At 34.8% G+C, this 27851-nt stretch overlaps 1 protein-coding gene and 1 pseudogene across 1 annotated transcript in view; both read left to right on the forward strand.

The window, feature by feature from the left end:
* Khdrbs2 (KH RNA binding domain containing, signal transduction associated 2) overlaps positions 1 to 27851 on the forward strand; it is a 456644-nt gene that overhangs the window by 167120 nt on the left and 261673 nt on the right. The gene's annotated exons all lie outside the window — the stretch shown is intronic.
* LOC125397899 (MICOS complex subunit MIC13 pseudogene) lies at positions 24903 to 25245 on the forward strand (annotated as a pseudogene).

Here is a 27851-nt window from a genome sequence, read left to right on the forward strand (position 1 = left end):
AAAAATTAATTCAAATTGATTTAAATGTAATTCATATCTAAATTATTTAAATTAAATGATGCAAAATAATTCAAATTTTTGAAAGACATCAAATTGAATAGGCTGCTGTTCCCTGTCCTGATCTTGCTGCTATGAAATGAAAGTTTAGATGAGATTTATTTCTGAGACCTCCACAATTTATCCTCACTCTGTTGACTACAGACAATGTGTACTTTGGAAAAAATGAACTGGACACTTAATTTTTGGGGTGATGGAGCCCTTAGCCTGCCACCAAGGTTTGGCACCATCTGCACCCACTTAGTTTCTGGGGTGATGGAGCCCATAGCCTACAGCCAAGGCTTGGCTCCATCTACACCAGATGCTACACTTGCCAAAAAGCTGGAAGAGCACTTCTTGTTCATCATAGCTCTGTCAGCTGCTGAACTCTGCAGGAAACCCTCCTCTTGCTAGAGATAAGAGTATACTTTTGAGAAGAGGCTTTCTAACTTCATCACTATAGAAATCTATAGGTTAGAAAAAATAATTAAAACATATTACAGTATACAAATAATGAGCAATCATTACTCAAAACTACAAATATTGTTCAAATTTGCAAACCAAAGCTGCTAACAAAAATCATTTTGTTTAGATGTTTTTGTGTGTGTGTGTGTGTGTGTGTGTGTGTGTGTGTGTGTGTAATAGGGTGTGCAAGCATATGTGTGTGGCTATAGAGACATGGCTGTTATCTTCCTCCATCATTCTCAACCATATTTTTATAATTTTTAATTTCATTTTATATTTCAACCACAGTTCTCCCGCCCACTTCTCTTACTGTCGTCCCCCTTTGCCTCCACCCAGTCAACTCCCATCCACTCCTCACAATGCATATGGGTCCCCATGGGGCATCAAAAATGTCTGACACATTAAGTTGGTGCAGGATCAACTCCCTCCTCTTTGCACTAAGGCAGAGCATGACATCCCATAGTAGGGAATGGGTTCCAACAAGCTAGCTCATGCACCAGGGATAGATCTTAGTACTACTGCCAAGGGCCCCCAGGTAGTCCAAATTTCACACTGTCTCCCACGTTCAGGGGGTCTAGTTTGGTTCCATAGAGGCTCCACAGTAGTCTGTCTGAAGTTCATCATTTCCCCTGAGTTTGCTTCAACTGTCTCTGTAGATTTCTCCATTATGATATTGACCTCCATTGCTGATATATTCCATCCTCCCTCTCTTCGACTGAATTCCTGGAGCATGGCTTGGTGCTTGGTTGTGGATTTCTGCATCTGGTTCCATCAGTTATTGGATGAAGGCTCTATCATTATAGTTGGGGTATTCACCAATCTGATTACAAGGGAAAGTCTGTTCAGTCACCCTCTCCACTATTGCTAGGAGTCTTAGCTGGGATCTTCCTTTTTCTGTCTAAATGAAATGGAAGATTTTAACTTTAGCATAGTAAAACTACATATAACAAAATAGGTATCAAGCAAGAATTACAGTTACAAAATTTGGTTTATTTAATCTGGAAAGTTTCATACCTAATATATCTTTTATCAAAACTAAGGAAACTATAATTATAAATATCTGACTTCAACTCCATCAAAGACCCAAGAAGGATATAACATTACCTAAATTAACAGGAAGTATATTGTAAGCAACTGCCAACTCTAGAATTGGCAGAGACATCTTGCTGCCTGGACAGTCACCCAAAGTTCTTCTGCAACATTGGGACATCTGTCTTCAGCCTACAGACCCCTAGTATCTGGCATACTTTTCCATGAAGCAGTAAATTTAAAGGACTGTTTAGCCTGTTTATTGGTGCTTTGTCAGTCACTTTCTTCTGTGTCCTGCATAATGTCTGGTAGACTTTTTCATGAAGCAGGAACCCTGAAAGACCATCTCACATTCTTTAAACAAGTTCAGCAGTCACTTTTCTGTGGGTCCTGTATATCCAGTTCATACAGTATAACATCATTCAGTCCGGACAAGAGCAGTTTCTTGCCCTAATGGCTAGCCTTGTCACATTGAAGGTAAATTCCATAACAAGTTACTTCAATGCCCATCAACCTCTCTGAAGTCGTTGGTGCTGTCAAAAGCAGATATGTCTCACTGTCAAGAAATGCCTAAGTTATTGAGACATTTTAAATGCCATATTTAATAGGTCTTTAAAGTATTGAAGATTATTTATCTAACTGAAATATATCTCTGTATATCTAGAAAACCTAACTAACATGACAAACCTGACTATGAATATCTATTAATCTGTAATTTTTAACTATACATTACATTTTTAAATGATTTGTGTACGCATAATACCTTAAACAAGAGCAGAAATAGTTATACACAGTGTTAAAAAAAGGAACCGTAAATTTGCATCAATAGACCAAGATCCATACCAACACAAAGATTCATCTCTATATCTGTGAGTAAGGCTTTGAGAGAACACTTTCTCAGCAATTCCATGTGTAAGGCAACCTGCATCCTAAGGTACACTCATGGTTTTAATTCCCTTGTCAAAAACACCAGATTTCTTAAATAAATGAAGCCATCTTCCTCAATTGAAACAGAATACCAAACTGATTCCTGAACTGTCTGGTATTTTCCTGTAATTAGAGGTGACATTTTCAAAATTCTATAACCAAGAGGAAAATTTAACCTTCTCTGAAGAATTACACTCTAGAACTGATAGTATACTAAATTGCATTGTTTTAGGGAGTATTCACCAAAGAATTCTATCAGACTCAGAACAGATGCTGCGAGTTCCCTGTCTAATTTCTAGGGCAGGGTAGGAGGAATGGTGAAAATTATCTTTCCTCCATTGCATCCTATGCTGAATCAGGTGTCCTACTTCACAGTTCTGGCAGCTTAATGTTGGGATGATCAGTAGTGGATTTTCCAATGTTCTGCTTTCTCTTCTCCTCTACTGTGAAGCGGAACTGTTTTCATGAGATCTGCTATGTGTCCTTTGTCTGGTTTCTAATTTTAGTTTTTGTTACTAGGGGAAGTTATAGAACTTGTTTCAGATGAAACTATCTTTTTTTTCTGTCACTCAAACTTATTTCTTTGTAAGGTGATTATATCTCCACATGAATATTCACTTCACTAAGGAAAATGCAATACCTCTATATAATATTAATATAATCTTATCTATGTTGATATAATCCATGAGATTTGCTTCTCAGGCAATTGCTTTTCATGTGGAAGTCTTGGTGATGGGTTTAATATGACAACCCACAGGTCTGTTAATATGCCACATTCACTTTTGCTTTATCTTTGCAGCTTAGGCTTCTAATCTTTTTCTTTGTGCTGGGTTAGTGAGACTGAATGTTAATGAGCCACTTGGTTGTTCATGGCATACTTAGATAATTAATACAGAAAACACTTGTCTTCTATGACCTGTTGGATGGGAATTAAAAATTAACTTCTAAACTTGGTTCCTTACAATACCATTGACTCAAAAGCATCTTGGACTTTGTAACTCATGATAGTTTTAATTTATATGAATAAAAATATTTGAAGCAGTTACATCAAAAGATACTATATGAATAAAGAATGCCTTCAAATTATTTGAAAGATTACTTAAAGCAGTAATTGCCACTGGTCAGTGTTTTTGTTCAAAAGTTATTTTCTGTCCATAGCCATAGTATTTTACTGGATCAACTACATAAATTTTGCTTATAATCTTTTGCTAATTTAATATTACAAAGCATTCTTTAAGAACTATGATTGCATACTTAGTATGCAAAAGTTAAACAATACGAGAACTCATTCCATACTTAAGAAGATTATAAGGTAATTTGTGATCAGTCAATTTTCAAGGCCTGTGTAATTCAGTGGTATAAGAATTTGATTTTCCATATCCACTTGCCTGAATAATCTAAAAGCTGTATGTTGAATAAAGAAAATTAAAGATACAGAAAAATAGCAAAACTTACATCATTTCTTCTCTATCTTTGTTTTTTAAAGATGTGTTACTTAGCCACCAAAATAGGATCTCATAAATTATCCAAGATACTGATAAATTTATAGACTCTACCAAATAATTTCATTAAAAGTTGAGCACTAATTTATAAGTGATAAGAATCACTTATGAATTAAGCACATTAGTAATTAACTCTGAGTTACCAATATTATGTCTGTTTCACATTAAGGAAAGAAATAAAAGTATTTCTTTTTGAATCACTCAACCAAGGGTAAGTCCAGATTTAAATGTTTGCCTTCTTGCTCCTTGTGTCTTCTTCCTCCTGTATGTCTGTTGCATGAGTCCGAATCTGTGTCAGTCTGAAAAAGGCTGTGTTGTGAGTCTGTCTCAGTGTCTGTGTGTGTCTTAAAGGTCCTTCGGTGTGTGAGGGTGAGTAAGTGTCTGACCCTAACAAAGGGCTCTGCTCCCTCTTTCCTTGAACTTCACAGAAAGTATTACATATGGAAGAAATGAGACACATTACAGAAAATTTTAAGAGTTTCACAAGAAATTAAGTCACTGGCTCCAACTAATCTCAGCTGACCCAAACAACAAACAGTACTATGAACATCATTGTGTATCAGCCAACCTCCATAACTAGATGATAGGATTTTTATGGTAGAGTTTAGAAAGTTTGTTGCTTTCAGAAAATGTTACACATTCATTGTTCTGGGTCAAGGGCAAGAAAGAATATATAACTTATGGTTACAAACATACAACAGCTTTAATTTTAAAAGTCGATTACATGGGAAATCCAAGGCAAGAAATATTGACTGCTATATTATTTCCTTAAAAGCAGATTGGACAAACAGGTTGAATACATAGTGGGATAGCAGTCTTAAGTCATAAATGACCTCGAGGTGCCTTATTAACTTCCAATGCCTTAGAATTTGAGAGATATTTTTATTGTAACATTTCCTCACCACAGAGAATGATAGTGTATTTTCACCTTATCAATAAACCAACAATGAATCAGCTGTAGCAGCTTATGTGCATATGATCTCATTGCAGACCTAACTATTGTCATACAATGCACAATACATAAAAAAAGTGTTAGTAATAACCGTGAGTCCTATGCATTTTTTACACTGCTAAGGTCAATATTCTTTGAAATTCAGTGGGATTTGGTGTGTTAGTTTGTTTACAATGTTTTCTAAAGTAAATGGTATAATTATATTTTAATTTCAAAAAGAAATGAACAGTAAACGGTATTTTTGTTGTGAAATGCAGAGATCTTATTTCTTTTATGCTATTATTCTCAAACTTTTCTGTGATTCCTGATATGTGAGAACCAATCCCATCCCCCAGTTCTCTGACATCTACTTGTTAAAGTATAGTTTGACTCAGTTCTGGTACTAACTGCCAATAATCAACACAGTTCCTATAGATGAAATGCTCAGAACCAACCACAAGACTATTCCTCATTTTGGGTGTCAGTCAAAAGTTTTATCTCCCCATGTGACCAATAACTTCTCTCTGACATAGCTACAAATTAGTGTTTTTACAGCTATATCAGGTTCAGTGATTGGCTAGAATAGCCGGCAGACTAAGGGGGACACTGTTTGCTCCATCACCAGTTTTCTGTAAAATGTGATCAATTACAAATCCAGATGAAGGAAAATCAGAAGGTGTCATAGAACATCTTTTGCCATGCCACCTGCTGGTATCCCAATGTGTTGAGCTTCACAGTTCTTCCAAGCATCACCTGTATGGTTTACTGAGACATCATTTCATCATGAGGTTTTATGAGCATATTGGCCATTGATAGAGTCAATCTTCAGCTCCTCGAACCTCCCTTCTGGAGATTTAGGAGAGTATATAGCTTATTGTTCTAATCCTCTCGTCACAAGGTGGGTAACTCTGATCACTAGCTCTCCATCCTTTATAATTTTCCAAATAATATATGCTCTGTTGTTGATGATAGGGGCTTGCTTTTAAAATAAAAGATGTTCATTTACCATTACACATTTGCTTTTATAATTTATTGATTAATTAATTTTATTTATTGAATTTTTATTATATTGATTATATTATAATATATTGATTAATTATATTATAATATTAATATTAATATATTATATTTATTATACTATAAATTGGATAATTTATTTATTGAATTCAATTGTCATAAAAATAAGTATTACATGTGTTATATGATTTTACAAATTTTAACGCAATAAAGTTTCATAACACATTGTTCCTATAGAAACTACTGCCATCCAGCATTGATCTCTTACAATTTTAATTGCAAAAGAAAAAAAGAGTATTTAGTTGACTGCTTATTTTCAAATTGAGCAGTCATTTCTCAAACTTCATAAGTGAATATAAACATAATAAAACACCATCCAACAATAAGAATTATAAAAACATAGACATAGAATAAGGGGAAAAATAAACTTTCGCATGGAAAATAAATATTCTGAAACAAAAACTCAAGGTTTAACACTACATATAAAGAGCATATCATATACCTAGCAAAATTTACTTAGTTTTTAATCAAAGCCTCATATTCCAATAAAAACTAAATTTCAGGAAGATTGGTCAGGAATGTTATATTTATCCTAAATAATCATTGTACATGAAAGCCTTTATATCAGTAATTCTTAACCTATGGGTCATGACCCTTTAGGGATCAGATATTTATCTCACAATCCATAACAGAAGCAAAATTACAGTCATGAAGTAGTAATGAATTAATTTTATGGTCGCGTGTCACCATGACATGAGGAACTCTATTAAAATGTTGAATCACAAAGGAAGGTTGAAAACTACTGCTTTATACAATTGGTAGCACAGGCACTTAAGAAAGATGGCTCTCTTGAGTCCTTTCTGCATAACTTACCACAAAGGCATAATGTGGTGGGGTTATTGAGTCATCTCCATGACAGACATGTCAGTAAGTGAGAATCACTTGGTTAAAAAAAAAAGAGAGAGAGAGAACCAATCAAATCTATTTCTTTTGGGGTACTTTTTTTTCTGAGGAACTTTTAGAAAAATAAGTTTTATTTTAATGTGATTGTTCTGGTTGTTTTACATAGACAAATAGTGAGACATTTGCTGAATTATTTCTTCTAATTATGTATCCCACATTTCCATTCGCTCTGTTATTGGTACTCATGAGGCTCATGATAAATACTTTTAATATACTTTAATGGGTTACTGTTTCAAGAAATTCTGCACTGCCACAACACAGGGAGTATTTACATTACATTAAATTAAGTTACAGGATTACAGTTAAATAGAATGAAGAAATAATAAAGGCCCAAAGCACCAACACTTAAGAGCCCAGAGAAATTAGATTCTTTGATTAACTGCTCAGGAAGATGATAAACAAAATTTATATAACTAAACAATGTCATTTTGTTTTTAATATCACCATCAAAGATTAATGATCTCTCATTTAGAAAGAATGACTAACGTGCAAATTATCTTATCTTGATAAATAGCTGTTATAAAGTATTTTGCCATCAATGTGGATATATGGTGAATGATTTTAATTTCAAAGTTATGACTTCAAATAGGTTCAGATATGGGACATTTTTGTTATTTATGTTTTCTAAACTACACTAAATTGCTGGGAATTGTAGCACAAGAAAGCTCGGGAGTCCAAGGATAGCTTCAACTATGTCCTTTCTACACATGTATGTTATAGTCTATTTGAGTTGATAATAGATAATTCCACTTGATAATGGAAATAGAACTGGACGTAATATGAAGGAATCTACCCAAGAAAAAAACTGGCACATATATTTCCTAAATAATGATGATTATGGGTAGTGAATACATTATTACATAATCATATCTCATTTAATCTCATCTCCACATCACGTTTTTATACATTACCACCAAAGTCATCACTCATTTATTGCAGTAATGTTCAGTTATAGACCTTGATATACACAGGAGATGATTAATTGGTAGAAAGGAAAATAAGCATTAAAAATTCTGTCAATATTTTTATTTTCCTGTACTTTTCTTTTCCCCTTTCTCCTTCCAAACCCCATATGCTTCTCCTTGCTCTCTTTCAAATGCATGATTTCTACTTTTCATTAGTTGTTACCATCTTCAGAGTGACTTTCATATATTAGCTAAGTGTCAGTGTGTTTGCTCATCCATGAGTACGACTAGCATTCTTTAGTTGCCGGCCATTCTTCAAGGACCACAATCAATCAAAATGTAGAGTTGTAAAGCCAAGCCTCAATGGACACATCTATAAAAATAACTCCAACACATAAGGTTCATGGGGCACTGTGGAAGAGGGGGCAGGAAGATTGGAAGAGCCTAAGACTCAGGGAGTTTGCTTTGATATATTATCTGTGAATGTCAGAAGCTACATCCGTAAAGTCTCACCAGCATGATTGTCTAAACATGAGCGGAACAAAGTCTACAATAGACTTGCTAATATGGATGGGAGAAAGCCCACTATTAGTAGATCTCAAAATTTACTAAAATAATATCTTGATTGGCGTCATGAATATAAAGTTTTCATTGCTATTGTATATTGGAGTAACAGTATTCACAGTATTATTTTGATTTAAATATCAGTAAATCCCCAATCATTTAGTGCATTTGAGATACTAATGCCTGCAAAGTGGAATTTTATATATGTAATAATTTCTAAATTTCTAAAATTTTAAATATGTAAAATTTCTATATAAAAATTTATATAAAAATAAATTTTATATATGTAAAATTTCTAATGTCAAATATTCTTAAATCCCTCCTAACTAATTCAAAGTTCACAAATATTATAAATCCATTGGTGATTGAATATTTATTACATAAAATGGTAAAATATGTTTTACCATAAAATTATATGACCTTTTTGGCATTATTTATAATATAAATTTGCCTTTAATCTCTAGGAACACAAGAAGAAATGATTACTTAATTTTTTATTTATGTCATCATTTGAAAAAGACTAGTTACATTACTAATAATTATGAATAAAAATTTATTTTACCAAATAAACTTTTGTATTGAGTGACATTTTTGAGTTGAACAATAAGCAAAATAGTGATATCAGTATTAGCAATGAAATGAGAAAGCAAAAGCATTCACACAAGCCACTTTGATGTGTGAGAGAGCCAGAGCGTGCCTCGGTCTCAGTCTGCCTTTCTTACCATTGAGTTGGGAGTTCACAAGCATGCAGGCCAAACGCCGGGGTTGTTTCTTAGAACATGCAACAGCTGCTAGGAAATGAATATTATTTGACATATACTTTACTTTGCTAACCTGAGTATTATTATTTTATTAATCTTATTATTAATAGATCTTTTTTTAAGAAGGACTACTAAGAAATTTTAAAAAATATATTTTAATAATACCTCATAAGCCTGTGATATTGCTTGTTTTCTGTTTGACATCCAAGCTAAACTTCCTTCAGTAGTTTCCTGACCTTATAAACTTATTATTTCATTGAGACTTTGAATGGTTTAATGTCTTTCTCTTTAATTTTGACAAAATCTTAGTGCTACTTCTTTTGTAAGGCTACTGTCAGTTCCCTCAGTAATCAATTTGTTGACAATTACCAGAAGAAAAATGTTTAAATTACTCAAGTTCTGTAATTAATAAATATGAGCTGGTAAGAAAATATATATGTGTATGTGTGTGTGAATATGTATATGTGTATATATGTGTATGTATGTATATTATGCATCTCATTGGTAAAATAAGAATCCAGAATTTTTCCATGCAGTCTTTCTGTGAAATTTGTGTGATGCTTAATATGAGACAGAAATGAGATGTTTGCATAACAAACTAAAGAGGGTGATTGTAAGTTTCATCAAAATAAAAAGTATAGGAAACAAAATATGTGTCAAGTATTGGAAATGAAATCAGAAAGATCCCTATGTAAAGGTGTCTCGATTTTCTCCATAAATCTTTTAAGGTTATCTATAATTAATTTCCCAAGATAGCACAGTGTTTTACTAAAGAGGCTGAACAGGCATTCTTGAAATTTGCCATTGTGTTTCAAAGGGGTTGAAATCTCAGAAGTTTGTAGATCAAGGATCCTAATGGTACACAGGTAAATGGTAAATCTTCACTGCATTTTTTCCTTAAACATTTGATTTAATGAAAGTTATTTAACAAAATAAAAACTGAACTTATAAGTTTTTCTCTGAGAAGTAAGCAAGCTTTTGTTTTCATGATTCAACAAGAAAAGGAAGAAAGGAAGGAAGATAGGGAGGAAAGAAGGAAGATAGGGAGGAAGGAAGGAAGGTAGAAAAGAAGGAAAGAAGGAAAGAAGGAAGAAAAGAAAAAAGAAAGGAAGGAAGTTAGTTAAGAAAAGTCTTCCCCTGAGCATACATCTGTATTCCAAGTGTCATCAGCTTTTCCTCAAAAGCCATTCCCCTTTAAAAGAAAGTTTGCTCTCCTTTCCTTTTGTTTCATTAAAGAATTATTTTTATTATTATGGTATATTTTGTTTCTATATAATCAATAGTAAATTCTTGTCTAAGTGCAATGTTTCAAGGCTTCATATGATATGTGATTTTTTTCATAATTTTCCTTGCTTACATCTGCTTTTCAAACTACAAAACACAGATGTGGCATATCAATATATTTATGGTGACATATTGGTGCCAGAAGAAATGTAGTTGTGTTGTGTAGTGGGAAGCAGATGGGTGCAGGTAACCATGAAGGAAGCAAGCAATCTCAATAGATGGAAAACCTACACATTCTCTATTCACAGTGGATATTGAAATCCTGCAGTACTAGTTTTCATGGATAAAACACAAATCATACCAAGCAGATTTTGGTTCTTTGTCCAGTGTTGCAAATTGCATTATTATTTTCCAAATTAGATAATTTTTAAATTGTTATAAATTGGGTCTTGTCTTATTTTAGTTCTCATGTTCTCTATAATAATTTTTCTCAAGACAGAGAACCTTTAGACGCTCTCTGAATGGAAGGAAGACAATGAATTTCCTTAAAAATAGATACAATACAAGTTTCATCACTTTTAATGATTATACTTGTAAAAATTAGAAATTATACTGTATTATGTACTTTAATTCAAAAATTCAAAATTGAAAATACTATAGAATGATTTTTCATTCTCCTTGATAATCATAATGAATACATTTCACCTTAAACCTATAATCAAAAATAGACGAATGATACAAGCAAATGGCTGTGTTGATAATTATCCGCAGTTTTCTACATTAGTCACTAGCACAGAGCACTAACTGTGGGTTTCTTTACTTTCAATAAGTATGGAACGTTGGTTGCACTAAGTTACTTTTGCATAGACTCTGACAGACAAAGGAGCATAAGAATAAAAACAGTTGTATGGAGGAGAAAGACAAGAGTGACCGTTTATGCAATGAGTAACTGTGGAATATAACTCCAACAAATGAACTGAGCTTCATATTCAGAGATGTCCAAACCATGCACTTTTCTTTCAAACATATCCCAGGTAAATGAGTTCATCTTTGCTTTAAGTGACAGAGTCGACACATTTACATGTACTGTTAAAAGTTTCCTTCAGCAAGGTCTTTCAGTCTAATGATTAGCTTTCATGCAGAAATAAGAGTGAAATTTTTGCCAGGGTAATATAGTGTACCCCTTAATTCACCATTGTATCGTGTTCCATTTTTACCTCTAAAAGTTTCCTCCTTGATGTTTACCCTGGCTTAGCATCATCCCTAGTAAAACATTCAGGAACTGAATTGAAACTAAATGCAATTTCAAAATAGCTTCATGGATTCTGATGTGATGTAATTATTAAAAATACATGTGATTTAACCAACAAAATAGGATTAAAAGTAGTAGGGCATAATCATTATTTATAAATATATTAGGTATGCAAAAAGGGACTTCAGTCAGTTGAATAAAGAGATCAAGGAGTTAAGACATGCTAACACACAAATGTTCAAATAATTGAACCATAGGAAGAAAGGGGAACAAAACCAATAAAACAATGTGACATATTTACAACCATTGAAATGAAAGAATGAGATTCGCTCCTTTTAATATCCAGTTTACTTGTAAATGGTTTGAAAGACTATAAAAAATACCAGATATTAACAAATTGGGTTAACAGGTAATATCAAATTGCATGAAACCTAAAAGAAAAAACTTGACATGAAACACAAGTGGTTAATAGAACACAAAATCATGTGTAAATAATGCTAATCCCAAGGAAATAAGTTGCTGCACCGATATTGTATAAGTTATATTTCAATAAAAAATTTAGAAGAATACAGTTGTGTCTCTGAAGGAAGATTAATCTTCAAAATACATAAATAATTCTGGGAGTGGGGAGAATAAAACAAATGGGCCTAGGACCAGAACAGAGAATTTTTCAAGAAGAAAGAAAAATAACTGAAGAATATATCAGAAGTATTTTTAGAAAATTAGGAAAAAACAAATCAAAACAACTTTGAGACTTTATCTTACCCTAGCCAGAAGGGCAAATATCAACCAAACAGCCCCCAACAAAAGCCTTAGTAAATACTAAGGAAAGTGAAGCCTCATTCACTATAGGTGGGATTATAGACTTATGGTAAAGACTTTCTGAAAACCAGTTTGGAGAGCTTTAGGAAAGCTAAAAATAATTACACTAAACATGAATACGATTAACAACACTACTCTCTGGCATGTGCCCAAAGGACTTGCTATCCTGCTCTACAGACACTTGTTTAGCCATGTTCACTGCTGCTCTATTCATAACAGCTAAGAAATGCAAACAACCTAGAGGTTCTTCCCCTGGCAATAACAAAGATATGGTACATGTACATAATGGAATTCTAGTGTATACCTCGGAAGGAAATCCATTCATGATGGATAGAAAAGATCATACTGAGAGAGATAACCCAGACCAAGAAAAACTAAAGGCACATCATGTTTTCTCTCATCTACGGTTCTTGTCTCTAAATCCTTGATATTAGTACATGTCCTAGAGTATCTTAAGTGGGAAGAGGGATTCATTCGAGTGGATCAGAAAAGGAGGTTGGGGAACAATAACTTTCAAGGAAAGTTTTAGGTTGCCATATGAAAACTGACTATTGCTTAAACTCCCTAGATTCTTGTGTGTGTATACTAAATTGAAAAGGAGTAAAGTCTTTATGGCAGATAGCATTATTGGTTATGCAGAAGAATTGTTTGACTATATGTATCTCAAACATGTCATGAATTATACGTTATGAAATTTAATTAGAATAAATACAAATAAATAATTGGGAAAAGAGTATCTGTAATAATATTTGTGTTCAGTATATTTCGGATCACTATTTGAATCGTGTTCAGGAAAGCAGGTAGAGTGTCTGTCCTGGGCTGCACATGCCTTGAGGTAACAGAGAACATTGAACCTGCTTGCGACTGATTGGCTATGACATGGTTCAAAGTCTAGACTTCATAGACAGACCAGTTTCCTACCTGTAGTTACTGTTGATGTGATAAAAAGACCATGACCAAAGCAACTTAAAGAGGAAAAGGTTTATTTAAGCTTACAGTTCCATGTTACAGTACATCACACAGGAAAGTTAGGGCAGAAACTAAGCAGTGCAAGAACTGGAGTGCAAGAACAGGAGCTGATGTAGTGGCCGTAGAGGAGTGCAGCTTACATACTTGCTCTTCATGGCTTGCTCAGCCTACTTTCTGATAGAAGCCAGGACCACCAGCCCAAGAATAGCATCACCCACAAAAGACTGTGCCCTCCCACATCACTTAATTAAGAAAATGTTATACACAGCCTATCCTTACGGAGGCATTTTCTCAATATGGGTTCCCTCCTCTCAGGCGGCTACATCAAGTTGATGTAAAACATATCCCACACAGCCAAGGTGCTACCACCTCTGGCAGAATGGCACCCTGCGGGGCCATCTTCACCACCTGCAGATGAACATCTTCATCTCAGCTCTGTGCTGCTTCTAACTCATGCACTTTCACCCTAGCTGTTGTGTAATGTGTTGCTGAAGCAGCTGCTTTTAAAATAGGTCTACATTGTGGTGGGTGGTAGGTGAACTTTAGGAGGCCCCTCCTGTTGCTGTATGTTCACCCTCTTGTACCACCAAGATTATTTTAGTTAGCAAGATGTCAAGACAAACTATCAACTGATAATTTTAGCTTTTTAATATGTTATTCAAATTTTAGATATTTAAATGGGGAACCTACTATTTTTAATTATATAAGAACAAAATATTAGGGATACATCCCACCAAAAGTTGAAAACTATACACAGAAAATGATAAAATAACCATGCAATTAAAGCAAAATATAAATAGGAAGAAATGATATTGCTAAAACTCAGTGCTGCCCTATAGGCAGTACTGATCAACATAATACCATTCCACTCTAAGGCCTTTAGCTCTGTTTTCCAACATATAAAATCCCTCTAATAATGATATTAACATTAGAGGTCTGTTGAAATGATAACTAAAGCCACTCTAATAAAACATTTGTAATACTGCTTGGCCAAGGAATCTTTTGCATAAGATTTAGATCTTATTTTCTTTTAACTTTCATCATTATGATTTGAGTCACTGTGAGTTTTAAATTTAGGAAGAAGAAAGCCAAATACTTTTAAGGTAACTAGTAGAAAGAGAAGAACCAGTTGTTAACATCAGATTATTTTAAAACCCTGTCCTTCTTAAAATATTTTAATCTCATTTACTCGTTTTCATTTTGAGTAACCAAAGACAAGAATGCAGGTCCATTTCTGTGACTGCAAACTCACCTGGTTGAGACACTTTTTTTTCTAATGATGGACAATTTGGTTTTTACCATATGTGGTATATATTTCTGTTGTGACGATGTTATTACGTGTAAGCTTTGTTCTATGTCACCATTTTTTAATTATGAAGGCATAATAATCTATTGTATGATAGAAGGAGAACCACAACCATCCACATTCTAGTTCATTGAGATGTTACTATTTTTTATACGGTGACTGCTTGTACACTGACCACGTGCTAAACTTTTAGGCCATTTCCATTTTATGTTTAATAAACAATGAAATAAAATTGTGTTCCTTCAGTAACTTGTACTGGGAATGAAGATTTTATAATCACAAATATATTAAATAAATTGAAGTATTAAAATAGCTATGACCTTGCCCTGTATAATTTCACAATCCAAATGAAGTTCTGCTCTGAAAATGCTCACATTTGGAACGTGCTGTTATTTCGTTACTTGTTAACTTCTAGAAGAAAAGCTATTGTAGTGTAAATTGTTATCTAAATTTAGTTTTCTAAATTAACTTTAAAGAAATTTACCTCAAAATTTATTAACACTGCAGTAAATGTGGGCATATAGTAAATGTTGACTTTGTAGACTTTCCTTCTATTAAAACTGAATTTAACGATATTAACTCAGTAACTCAAATTATTAGACAAAGATAGCTCTTGATTAGAATGCAGTATTTTAGGATATTCATTTTCAGAGAGAAGACAATTAATAGTACATTTTTTCTCATCTGACAGTCCAATTAATTGAAAAATTCATGACTCCTTCAAAGGAAATGTTTAAAGGTTTTGTCCTCGGTTCATATTTGAATCATGAATTTATTTCTCTTTCCCATGTGTTAATGTCCTCATTAGAGCAATTTGTCATGATTTGGTGGAAAGTCCAATTAGCCCATTCTAGAATTACTTCCTGGCCTTCCCGAAGCAGATTTTACTGTCCTACAATGAATCTAGAGGACCGATGGACATCACCACTGCCAGGGTCTGAGCAAAACTTTCAGGCAAAATAGGGACGGAGAAAAGTGAATCTTGCTCACTTTGGAATTTATTGTTTCTTCCACTGATGAAAAAGTGAAAACAGACAAAAAAAGGAATTTACTTCATATAAAAATAAAGAGAAGGTTTTCCTGATTAACAATAGATGTGGTATGGCACCGCCCATGATATAGTACCACTCCTGGACCAGTGGTCCTGTGATGTGTAAAAAAAGAGATCAAGCTTTATCCTCCAGTGTAACTCCAGGTCCCTGCTTTAGTTCTTGTTCTGGTTTCCTTGGTGATGGACACAAACCTACAGGATATAATGAACTTTTCCTCAACAGTTTAGTGCTGGTCATTATTCTATGACAGGAACAGAAACCAAACTAGGACAGTGGATGTGCTCATCTTGTTCCTTATATTTAAAAGAGCGTTACACTGAGTCATCCTTGAATCCCTGAAATGAAAGTCACTGAGTCATTGTAAATATTTCAATGTGTTATTGGATTCAATATCCTATTCCTTGGTTGAAAATGTTTGCATCTGTGTTCAAGTATATGGACTCACCGCTTTCTTTCATGGTGTGTCCCAATCTGACTTTAGAGTCATATCATCCTAAGCATAGTAAAATGACTTGGGAAAAATTCTCTCCTCACAAATTCTTTCAAAAAGCTTAAGAATTCTTATTAGTGCTGAAATTGCTTATGAGAGCTTACCTTTGCCGCTTTCTGTCCTTCAATTTTCCTGTAAAAAGAGACTTCTTGTTATTGCTCTAGCACATCTGTTCAATTTTCCATTCCATGAATCACTCCAACCCTAAGATGATTTAATCATTATAATTTATCATCATGAACATTTTGCCTTCCTTTGAAAATTCTTTGTTGTGGAAAAAAAATGTAATGACAATTGAAAGTTGGCAAATGAGAGTAGATTTTGCAGCTGTATCTGTAAAATAACTTCTTAAGTGAAATGGGAGTTTTGCTATTTTTATTATAATATGATTTATACAATTTACAGAGTACTTGGAAATTTGTAGAGAAGTCAACGATAATTGTACCTATATGATAATGTTTCTTTTATCTTATTATTAAGACAGAAATAAAACAGGGTATTTCAGTTCAGAAAGGGAATGACTTTAAAATCCAATTGTGTATATAACTTAAGAATGAGAAATTACTCAGTTACTCTCTATGCTAATGAATTCCTTAAATCTGTATTGCTCAAAGTTTAACTAAAAATCTTTCACACGTGATTTATGTCCTTATTTTTGCTTTTATTCTGTCACTCTTACTCAAGCCAATAATGATAGATACTATTCAAGAGGATTCAAATGGAATAATTTACTTTGTTTAAACTTCTAGAGAACAGTTCCCACTAACTGATTCATGAAACCATTTGGTACTTTCACTTGGGATGAATATGTGTCTTCTTTGACAAACTTAAGCTTCAATTAAAATTAAATGGTCATCTGCCCTAAGGACTACATAAAGTATGATAATCCAGTATATTGGAACATTAGAATAAAAACTTGTATAATTGCTTCTTACCATATTTAATTAAATATTATGCACCAAAGATTGGAAAATACATACAGCAACTCTCTTAGAATAGATGTCACACCTAAGAATTAGATAAAGTGTGTGTGAGTCAACATATACACTCCCATTTTAAAACTTTCTTCCCATGTTTTAAAACTCTTTTCTCAGAAGTGGTAATCATTAGCATCCCACGGCTTATGTTTCAGGCACACATAACCTTGTAGCCCTGGAAATAAACACTGGCAGAATTGGAGAGAGGTAAATGCTTATACATCATTAATACCTCGTTGACCTTCACCTAATTGTGAAACAATTCTCTGACACTTGCTGTATAAGTGATCTTTGGAGAAGTATTTACATATTTATATATTTTGTTCACAGGTATGCAAGTATTAGCAGTATGTCATACAGTATGGATGGATCATGTGTGCTGTCAGGAAATGGCACCGAGACACTGATGTACCAACTCCTAGCTTCAATTAAGTTGACATTAGTATGTAGAAGGGTGTGTGACTGGGGATCTGCTCATAGCCAATGTGTGTCACTGCTATTAGTTTAATTAAAATCCTGATAATGTTCTACAGTAAACGTCAGGTGAATGCTCCTCGACTCGAAAGTTTAATTAGTAGAATGAATATTTTAGAAATACGATGTCTTTGAATGTCTCAGAGAGTTTTTCTTTTTTATGGCAAAGAGAAAGAATTATTTAACAAGAATTTTACTTAGTATAAACTTCTATGCGTCGGCAATTGGGATTTTAGCTTTTTACACAGGGTAATGTTTGCTTTAAACAGATCAGGTAAGTACAGGAGATGGCATCCATTGGTAACATATACAACCCTTTCAGGACATTCTGTTAACATGGCTGATAATCTATCCTGCCTATTGCCAATTGCTCTGCGGTTCAGGTGTCCTCTAAATACACCAGAGTGCTGAGTGAAGGTAGCTGTGTGCATGTAAGGTGTATGCCAGAGATAATGGGGTGTTGATATGTTTTAGGTCACAAATTGCAGAAGAACATCTAGCATAATTCTGCGAGAGGGATGCAGGTATAATAGTGAACAGCAGGGGAAATTTCCCCAAAACATCCTGCCCCAGAACTAAGCATGGTTCCCTAGCCAGGGTAGAGAATTGCTTATTTATTTTATTAGCACATGAACCTCTCAATAAGTAAGCCTGCTGGGACTCTGATAAGAAAATTGGTGACTTAGTTTTAACTCTTTAAAATTAGAAGATACATAATAGTATAAATCCAGTAATCAATTTGTTGAATACAGTAACAACCAATATTTTTGTTTTGCTTTCATGTTTGTTTTCCTAAGATATAGCTATGATGTATAACCCAGGGAGTCCTGGAACTCCATATGTAATCCATATTGACTGAAAACTTGATTTCAAGACCAGCTACAGTAAGATTCTTCCTTCTAAGTTAAGAACTGGAAATGTAACTCTAGTAGTATAGAGCATTTGCATGGTCCTGGACTCCATCCTCATCAACACACAAGTGCACCCACATGTACGTACACACACACACACACACACACACACACACACACACACAGAGGCATGTGTCCACAAGCACACAAAGTTCAACTGCAGAATGTTTGGATCATGTCAGTTTTTTAAATTAAGAAATCAAGTTGTTTTTAATTTTAAACTCTGCACATACTTAAGTAATTATTTTACTTTAAAACTAACAAATATGCATTTAAATTTAAATAAAATAATTAATTCTGAAAGTATTGGATCTTGTCTGTTGTATTTTTCTTTGACTTGTTTCTTCTATAGCATGTTTCTGAGGTGTGCCAACTTCCATCTCTGTAAAATTTTTTGCTATATTTTTGCCTGTTTGTTTATATTATTAATGATACCCATTTACTGTTTTAGTTTTGCTTTTTAGTTAAATCCTCCAAAGTTATATGGATATGTAATGGATCTAGAAGTATACTATTGATTGATCAATACATGAATAATAGTTATTATTGTATATTTCATGCTTGCTGTATGTTGCATAGCATGCTAATACATTTGTGAATAAAATCTATTTAAGATCCCTATCCCTGTGTACAGGTTCCTGTTCTCCACTTGGAAAAAGCATGGTAAAGTTAATATGATGTTAGCCAGATGTGGTGAAAACACCTGCAGTCCAGGCTGGAGAACATAGCAAGCCCCTATTAAAAGGAAATTAAGCTAATTGTACCCTTTGCCTAGGAAACAGTAGACAGATATAAATTTAGGCAGTGTGCTATAGGACCTTTGCCCTATAATGCCTCCTTCTATAGTGATACTGCAGAAATGGTGGCGTGATTTAGAGAATATCCATTTTAAAGTACTTTTCCATGTAATAAGGGGATTAAAATGTGGGAGAGTAAAACAAAATTCTGTTTCCATTTCAGTTTGTTGTATCCACTAATTGTAACATATAGATTTAGGCTTTAATGTCTGCTTGGTTCCAATAACATTATCTGTTTTTTTTTTTCAGTAGATTCTAAGTTAAGAATAGTATAATATATTCACTTCAGCCTAAGTGGAAATCATCTGTCCCGTATTTGATTTGTACTTTGTGGGTTATTTCCTTGCTCTCTGGAGGTGTGCTTTCAGGTGGCACTGTTATGATTCCAGAATCCTTGCTGGATGAACCAGGAACAGCAGAACTCAGCTTGTGGATTCTAATCAACAGCCATATACCAAATGCCATTTTTTTCATTTACTTCTTTTGTGCAAATACCACCCTTACACAGCCTTGTATATTATTCCTTGGACCATTGCCTAATCTTTTTTCTGATCACAAACCCTGTTTGCACAGTTCATTTTACCCAGAGTTGTAAAGTGGGCGGACACAGAATGGCTACAGTGTTGGTCTGCACCAAAGCTTGGCCTGAGGAATTAGATATGATCTCACGGACTTCTAAAGGCTTTCTTCTCTTGAATGCCCTGGCATCAAACTAACATCAATCAACTTTCTGAAAGATAAAACACAGGAAGAAGGCATATGGCCCAAATCTGCCACCAACATCCAATTGTCAGGCAGCCACCAAATATGTCAATAAATGAAAGTGACAACAAATTTATATGACCAACTCCACTTGACAAGACCTGCATGTACCAAAAGCACTATTGGCCGTTTGTCACCCGATTAAAAACAAACAAACCCTGATACTTATGAAATACCTATAACTTTGGGTTAAAATGGCTCGTACAATTTATGTTCTACATGTCAGGCAATTCATTTTTTATGTTTACAAAATCTATAACCTTCAAATCATCCCAAACAAAATCTAAAATACCTTTTTCAATGGTACAAAATAAAAATCCTGAAAAATAAGAAGGTGATCTTTTGTACTTAAAACTTGCAGAATTTTGTTTCTTTCAGTGTTTTCTTATTCCCAATGAGTTTTGTGTGCCTTACATACTTGTAAGTATATGATTGTTACGTGGCCATATACACTACTTTACCTAAACTCAGGAGCCACATCACATGTACTATTGGGTTGATCAGAATTAATCCTGTGCCTTTCAAATTATTAAGTTTTTGTCTTATCTGAACCATAGCACAAAATCTTTACTCTTTAATTGATTAACATGCCCTCCTAGATAGTGCCCTTTATTATATGGGAGAATAAACTGTAATGTTGACATATAATAGTACCACTTTCATAACATGATGGTGTAAAGACTAGATTTGGATAGTTTGTTGAGAAATGTATCTTCACAATTTAAATATTATTATTTATAAAGTATATTCAAATATATGGATATGATAACAATCCAAGTAAATACACTTTGTCTATAAAATATCAGATAGCTGTGGGGGTCCCCTACAAGCATCATGGCCTGCTGGGAAACGATCTACATGAAGTATTGTGAAACCTGGGTCAGCACATCTTTAGCCAGTGCTGGGTCAATATCTTCTTAGTCTGACCAAGCAGTTTAATGTTTTTGCACATTTAAAAGCAGTAAAAATTTGGAAAAAAAACTTTCCATGTGACAATTACCATAACAAAGTTTTAGACATATGGCATCAAAACTCCTTTGCAAAATGCATCCCTTTAGCGAAGCACCTGTGACCTTTACTATAAGAAAAGGTTCTATGGACAGAGAAGCAGTGTTCAGGATAAAGGCCTAGGGAGGAAGGATTTGTAATAAGCATGAGGATGGGTTCTCCTGACTAAGATGATTGCTCAGCGTTTGGACGATTCAAGTAAAAGCTGGCTCCATAGAATAGCAACATCATCAGGTTGTTAGACAACGTCCACTCCATAAGAAAGAAATGACGCCTTCCTATGAAGAAAAAAAAAAAACTTGAGTGTTTAACAGTTCTGATGTTTAGAGCTTCCAGTGATCTGTGCCCTCTAGAAATGACAGTGCATTCCCTCTATGTGAATATCTGAAATAGTTCTGTTGGCTCAAATTAATGCTCCTGTTTCTCAGCTGTATGACTTGATTTTATGACAGCGTCTGCCAACATTTGCTAGAAGAGTTATGCAGCACACTTTCCCTGGCTTGCTTTGAAAGCTGGGAAATCCCTGAGTTCCTTCAGTGTGTGTGGTTCAGATGCCAGAATTCTGTAAGTATTTCTCCTAATAATTTCATCCACAGACTGGTTGCACTGTTTTAGAGGCACACGTAAGTTATCAAAATGGTATTGTCACTTTGCCTACTCATTATTTAATAATGAGCTCTTGGTTAGAAATTACACAGAACTCATGTGGAGAATTTAACGAGTACACCACAAAGGAGAGAAACAGAACAGAAATCACAGCCATGTGCAATTTTGCAATCGGAGAGGTAGATGATTTCTGGCTCAATTTTTTCACCTGCATATTTTTTTTAAACGATGAATTTCTAAAGTGCCATTAGTTTAGGAATGGGCTGTATAATAGCAGTTAAGTAAATACTCGTGTGTACATAGAAAACTAGTGAAATTATTGATCATACCTTCCTATGCATCAAATAATCAAATTTTGAACAAATATTCTTTTCTATTTTATACATCATCTTTAATTTGTCATAAGCCTTCAAATCATCTATATGAGAAATACTGCCTTAATTTTCAAAAATAGCTTGTATTGTTTTGGAAATGAGGTCTAGAGATTGATAGAGCTCATATTCTGCTAATCATACAAAAATTTAATATCCCTGTGTATTCTTACTCTGTGAGGACATGCTTTGCCTGACCAGACTCATTGATACAGTGAATGGCCTCCCTAACCGGTATCCCCTTCCCACCCTATGCACCATAGTTTCCTAGAACACTACAGTTCTGAATATCTCACAAGCTTGGTCCAAAATTCTATCCACCCACATACATTGATAGGCACTGACACTTAGGATTTCTCACATTAACCCACTTACCTTGGTCTCAGTTGCTTTATATTATTTAAATTAAAATGTGTGAGAAAGAATACGGAAAGATTCCTCACTCCAGGATTATGTCATGGGGTCAGCAGCCATTAGTTTGTAACCCTGTTACCTTCTGTCTTTCTGGTGTCTAGTGTAGATAATAATAATGATGCTAAGAAGCGTTGTTGTATGATTTCTAATTGGTCTTAATAATAAAAACCCTGAGTCATATATAAAGTAAATGCTGAAAGATCAGAGAAGCAGAGCGGCCAGCCACTAGTTCTTGCGTCTACCGAATCCTCAGACTGAATGGTTGATCGTCTGTCTCTTCCCACCTTATATACCTCTCTCCACCCAGCCATATCCCTTCCTGTCTCCACTTCGCTAGTGTTGGGATCAAAGACTTGTGACTCCCAAGTACTGGGATTAAAGGTGTGAGCCACCACCTGGCCTTACTCTCTTTCTCTTTGAAACTGAAACATTCTAGTGCAGCCCAGGGTGGCTTTGAACTCACAGAGATCCCTGTGCCTCTGCCTCCTGAGTGTTGGGATTAAAGATACGTACACCACATCCTGGCCTCTATGGCTAACTAGTGGCTCACTCCACACTCTGGTCTTCAGGCCAGCTTTATTTGTTATAACACAAACAAAATATCACCACAAAGAGTCTCCTGCTATTTTCGATGCTTATTGTGTTCCAGAAACTACCCCAGGTATCTGTGTAGGGCACCCTTCACGGGCAGGGTGAGAGTCAGAATGATTGCTGGGGAATCATCTGAATTCCAAAATGTTAAAGAACTTGTCCAAAGTCACTTGGTGCTCCTCTTTGCTTACCTGGAGATGTTGTCTTCAGGTGAGTGTAACCCACAGTGTCTATGTTGTCTCCACTCTTCTGTGACCCACAGAGTCCTCCCTTCTGGTCCAAACAGCCTCAGATGACTCTAGCAATGTTTACTTTACATAGGTGAATTTAAATATTCAGAAGTCCTGTGATAAACTTATCATTTTGGGGCCTTGTGCTTTGTTTTCTATCAGGTGATTTTCGACTGTGGTTCTTGAGGGTGCTTGAGGCTTGGAACCTTCTAAACACTATCACAGAACTACATTCCCTAGTGTCTCTCTCTATTTCCCAATATGGTCTCTTGTAATGCTGCCTGAATATCCTTGAACTTACTCTGTTGTCCAGGAAGGCCCTGAACCTGTAATCCCTCCTCCTTCCCATGAACCTGGGATCACAGGCCTGTCACTGTGTATTTTCTTTGCCACAGTTCATGTAGTTTAGACACTTCTAATTGTGAAGGAAATGGATTTTCAGAAAATTTCTCGATCAGGTATATGTTTACATGGACCAGTTTCAGTCTTAGTGAGTCAACATTTGGTTACCCTGTCTCCAAATTTCAGATATGTTCTCTTTGTATTGATTATGGGTAAAAATTGGTACACTCATATAAAAACTAATTTATAGCTGTCATGTTTAATTATTGGCAGTAAATATTATCCATGTGATCAAGTTCTTTACCAAACTGTAGTGGGATGGCTATTTATCAATGAGGAGTCAGTATGTAATATATGAGAGGTACCTTAAATGTCCTTCTGGGAAAGACAGCCTTTTAAAATATTTTTTATTCAAGAAATATAAAATTTCTTACAAGTGAAAGCACCCGAGATACTGGCTGCATCCCACTGGGGATAATTTGTGTTTATTTTCTTTAAGTGACTCTGAATATGTTGTTATTTGGATCTTTAATGATGAGACAGGCATTAAATCTCTGTGAAATCTCTACCAGATATTTCTACCAGTCTTACTTTTTCCCTGCTGGTTCATGGATGGAGTCCAGTGTCTGACCCTGACCCTTACATTTATTTCATGTAAGAAGATGGGAATTCATTGTATCTGATAATTTTGTTTTGGTTTTGATATTGGTTTTTTTTCTCTTTCATGAGTCCTCAGTACAGGATTATGTCCTCTGATAGTAGAGACACCCATATTTATGCTAATATTGTTGTTTTTCAATGATACAGTGTGCCTTTGAGCATATGACATAGTTGTGAATTTAATACAGCAGAGAAGATATGCATATAGTAGTAATTCCCTAAAATGTAGAGGCATACTGTGTCCTTAATTCTGATTAATATACTTCCATGTTTTAATGGTTTTATTCAAAATATTAATTATACTTTGTTTCACATCTTATTTTCAAGAACTAATAATTCAACAAATGAAAGTTTTTCTAAAAATCAATCATAAATAAAATATGATCTATGGCATTAATTTGATATATCAATGGGCTATAAAGGGAATTAAAGTCACACATTGTTAAAGAAAGAGGTAACATAAATTTACTTTAGGTCAAAATATAAGAGTTTTGGGATTCTGTGTCCTTACGTGAGGAGTGAAGCAAGAGACCAACTGTTGGTGGCTTGAGCGTGGTTGCTAATGAAATTTTTCATGGAGGGAAGCTTGGCGGGGAACAGTCCACATTGTTTATGACCAGGAGCTGCTGAGGTTCAGGGACAAGAGCAAGGTTGCTCTACAGAAAGTCGACAATGTAGTGCCACCAGCAATGTACCAGTATGTGTTCTAGAAAACATGTCTGGAGATACCACAGCTCCCAGCCTGTCCAAAGGTTAACTTTTTGAGCTTCAGTAACTCCTGGAATTCAGGCATCATTTCAATTAGGGAAGCTTTGTCCGTGGCCCCCATCAAGGCCTAAGGATGCTTCAAGGATGGCTGGGAATACATGAAAGAACATGGCAAGTAACAGATGCCACCTGACCCAGCATTATGGGGGGCAAAACCAGGATGACACAGACCCAACCACAGTGCAGATCCCACTCTGGGAGCAGCTTCCACCATTGCTGCTCATATATATATGAGTTTTAAACCTAATCTTCCTTTGCATTTTGAGTAATGGAGGTAGAGTGAGGTGGCCTCCAACAACACTCACATATAAACTTTGGACAAGATTGAAATGAAATATTGTTTATGGGTGCTGGACAGTACCTAACAGCAATCAGAGGGTAAAAGAAAGTCAGCCTGTGAGTGGACTGAAAGGCTTCTCATGCAGAATTCTGTTTGGGAAGTCTTCCCACCTTTGGGGTGAATATGACTATATTAAAGTAAGCATTCCAATTAGGGAAGGAGTGTCCACTCCAACCCTTGCTTACAAAGGGACACTAAGTTATACTTTAGTTAATACTGTCTGCCATTCACTTTCCCATTTATTTTGACATTCACTATTAATCTGACCTTATATTCGACATAATAAATAAATAAAATAAAGGTGAATTAAAAGAATAAATGTGTCAGTTCTTGTCATTTAGAGACTTTGTATTGTGTGTGTCTGTGTGTGTTATGTATGTTTGCTGATGTGGATGTATGTGTGGATGCTAGTTGTGGCTTCAGGTCTCTTCATCAAAAGCTCACTGTATTTTATGAGGTAGGGTCTTTCGTTGGATCTGAAGCTCACTGATACAACCTGGCTCAGTGGCAAGTGAGCCCCAGGGATATGTCTGTCTCTGTCTCATGGGTACTGAGATTACAGACACTTACTGCTGCACCGGTTTTTACATATTGGTTTTAGGGTTCTGATCAAAGATTCTCATGTTGCAAATGCTGCCAGAAGAGAGTAGCTTGTCTGTCTGATGAGGGTTGAGAGATGCTCTGATTGACGGAAATAACGAGTCACTGAGAATCTTTATAATGCTATGTCCATTAAACAGAACAATGATATCAGGTTCTCCCCTTGAGCCTCTGACCTAATTCGCCACATTTTTGGATTTGGTTCTGTAATCCTCATCACTGGTCAGCCATACTCCTGGGCATCTAAGATAGATTCACGGATTTTACATGTTATTTAGTCTTATCCTAAATTATTACTTTTAGTCTTTAGAATAATATTCCTTCTTCATTCTGTTTTGTTTTCAGAGGCCCCAATGTGCTAGAGAATCTTATTTGACACTCCATTTCTTTCAATTATGAATTTAATTAATTAAATTATAATTTCAACAATTTTATGTTCTTTGATTTTGCATTGCATTTGGTGAAATTTGCTCAGTTTATATCTATCTCAAAAAGTATTTAACATCACTAGATTGATCCATCTATTAAACTGTAACTTTCTTTCATCAATTTAATTTTTTTAATTTCCAAAATTTCTAATTTTGCTTTGCTGTTGTTTTTATTCCATGTTATACTTCATATCTCTAACCTTCTTTTTATTTTCTTTCTTTTTTGGTTTTTTAAATTTTATGAGCATTAACCTTTTGGCTTGTGTGAAGGTGTATGATCCCCTGGCACTGGAGTTACAGAGAGTTGCAAACTACTCTGTGGGTTCTAGAAATTGAACCCTGGTCCCCCTAAAAGAACAGCCAGTGCCCATAATTTCTGAGCCATCTCTCCAGCCCCTTCAACTTTCTTTTAACTTAGACCTTTATAAGCACGTGATTATTCCATATTCTTTAATGACAATTTCAAGTTCTAAAGATTGGTGTATATTGTCACTTTTTGAACACATTATACTTCAAACACATTATAGCTTAATTCTAAAATGTTGTCAATATTTAATTTCATTTGATTTTCTGCCCCTAAATATTTTATTTTGTTTGCAATATTTATATAATTTTATTAAAAATCATGTATGCTATTTTCTCATAAAGGGCATTTTATATTTTAGGAGATAAATTTATGTAGTTGTTCATAACTGATTAAGCACATTTAGATAATTTCTTTTGATTTTTGTATAACAAATGACAATATTTTCTTTTTACAAATTAAACAGTATTGTAGAGGATGCATAATAATAATGTTTCTGGTAATAGTTATTATAAAACATGAAGTTGAAGAATAATTATCATGGTCTTGACCACTTTGAGCATATTATTACTCCTCTCTCTCTTGGACTGTAATCTGGGAGCTCAACCCAGGGCTAGCTGTGTATCTGTGAATCTGCTTTAATCAGTCACTGTTTAAAATTTCTAAGATGTCAAGTAACGTAGTCACCAATCTGATTATAGGGGAAGATCAATTCAGGGACCCTCTCCACTATTGCTTAGGATCTTACAGAAATGACTGACCTGAGCTAATGGGAGTTCACTAACTCCAGACTGACAGCGAGGTGGGGGACAACCTGCATAGGCCCAAACTAGGCCTTGAATGTGGGTGACAGTTGTGTGGCTGGTGCAGTCTATGGAGTCACTGGCAGTGGGACCAGGATTTATCCTTAGTGCTTGAAATGCCTTTTGGGATATATTGTGGGGATACCTTCCCAACCTAGATGCATCAGGGAGGGCCTTGGTCCTTCCTTAAAGTGATATGCCAGACTTTGAAGACTCCTCATGGGAAGCCTCACCCTCTCTGAAGAGTGGA

The sequence above is a fragment of the Myodes glareolus genome, chromosome 18, assembly GCF_982192425.1.
Source record: "Myodes glareolus chromosome 18, mMyoGla1.1, whole genome shotgun sequence".
Classification (NCBI taxonomy): Eukaryota; Metazoa; Chordata; class Mammalia; order Rodentia; family Cricetidae; genus Myodes; species Myodes glareolus.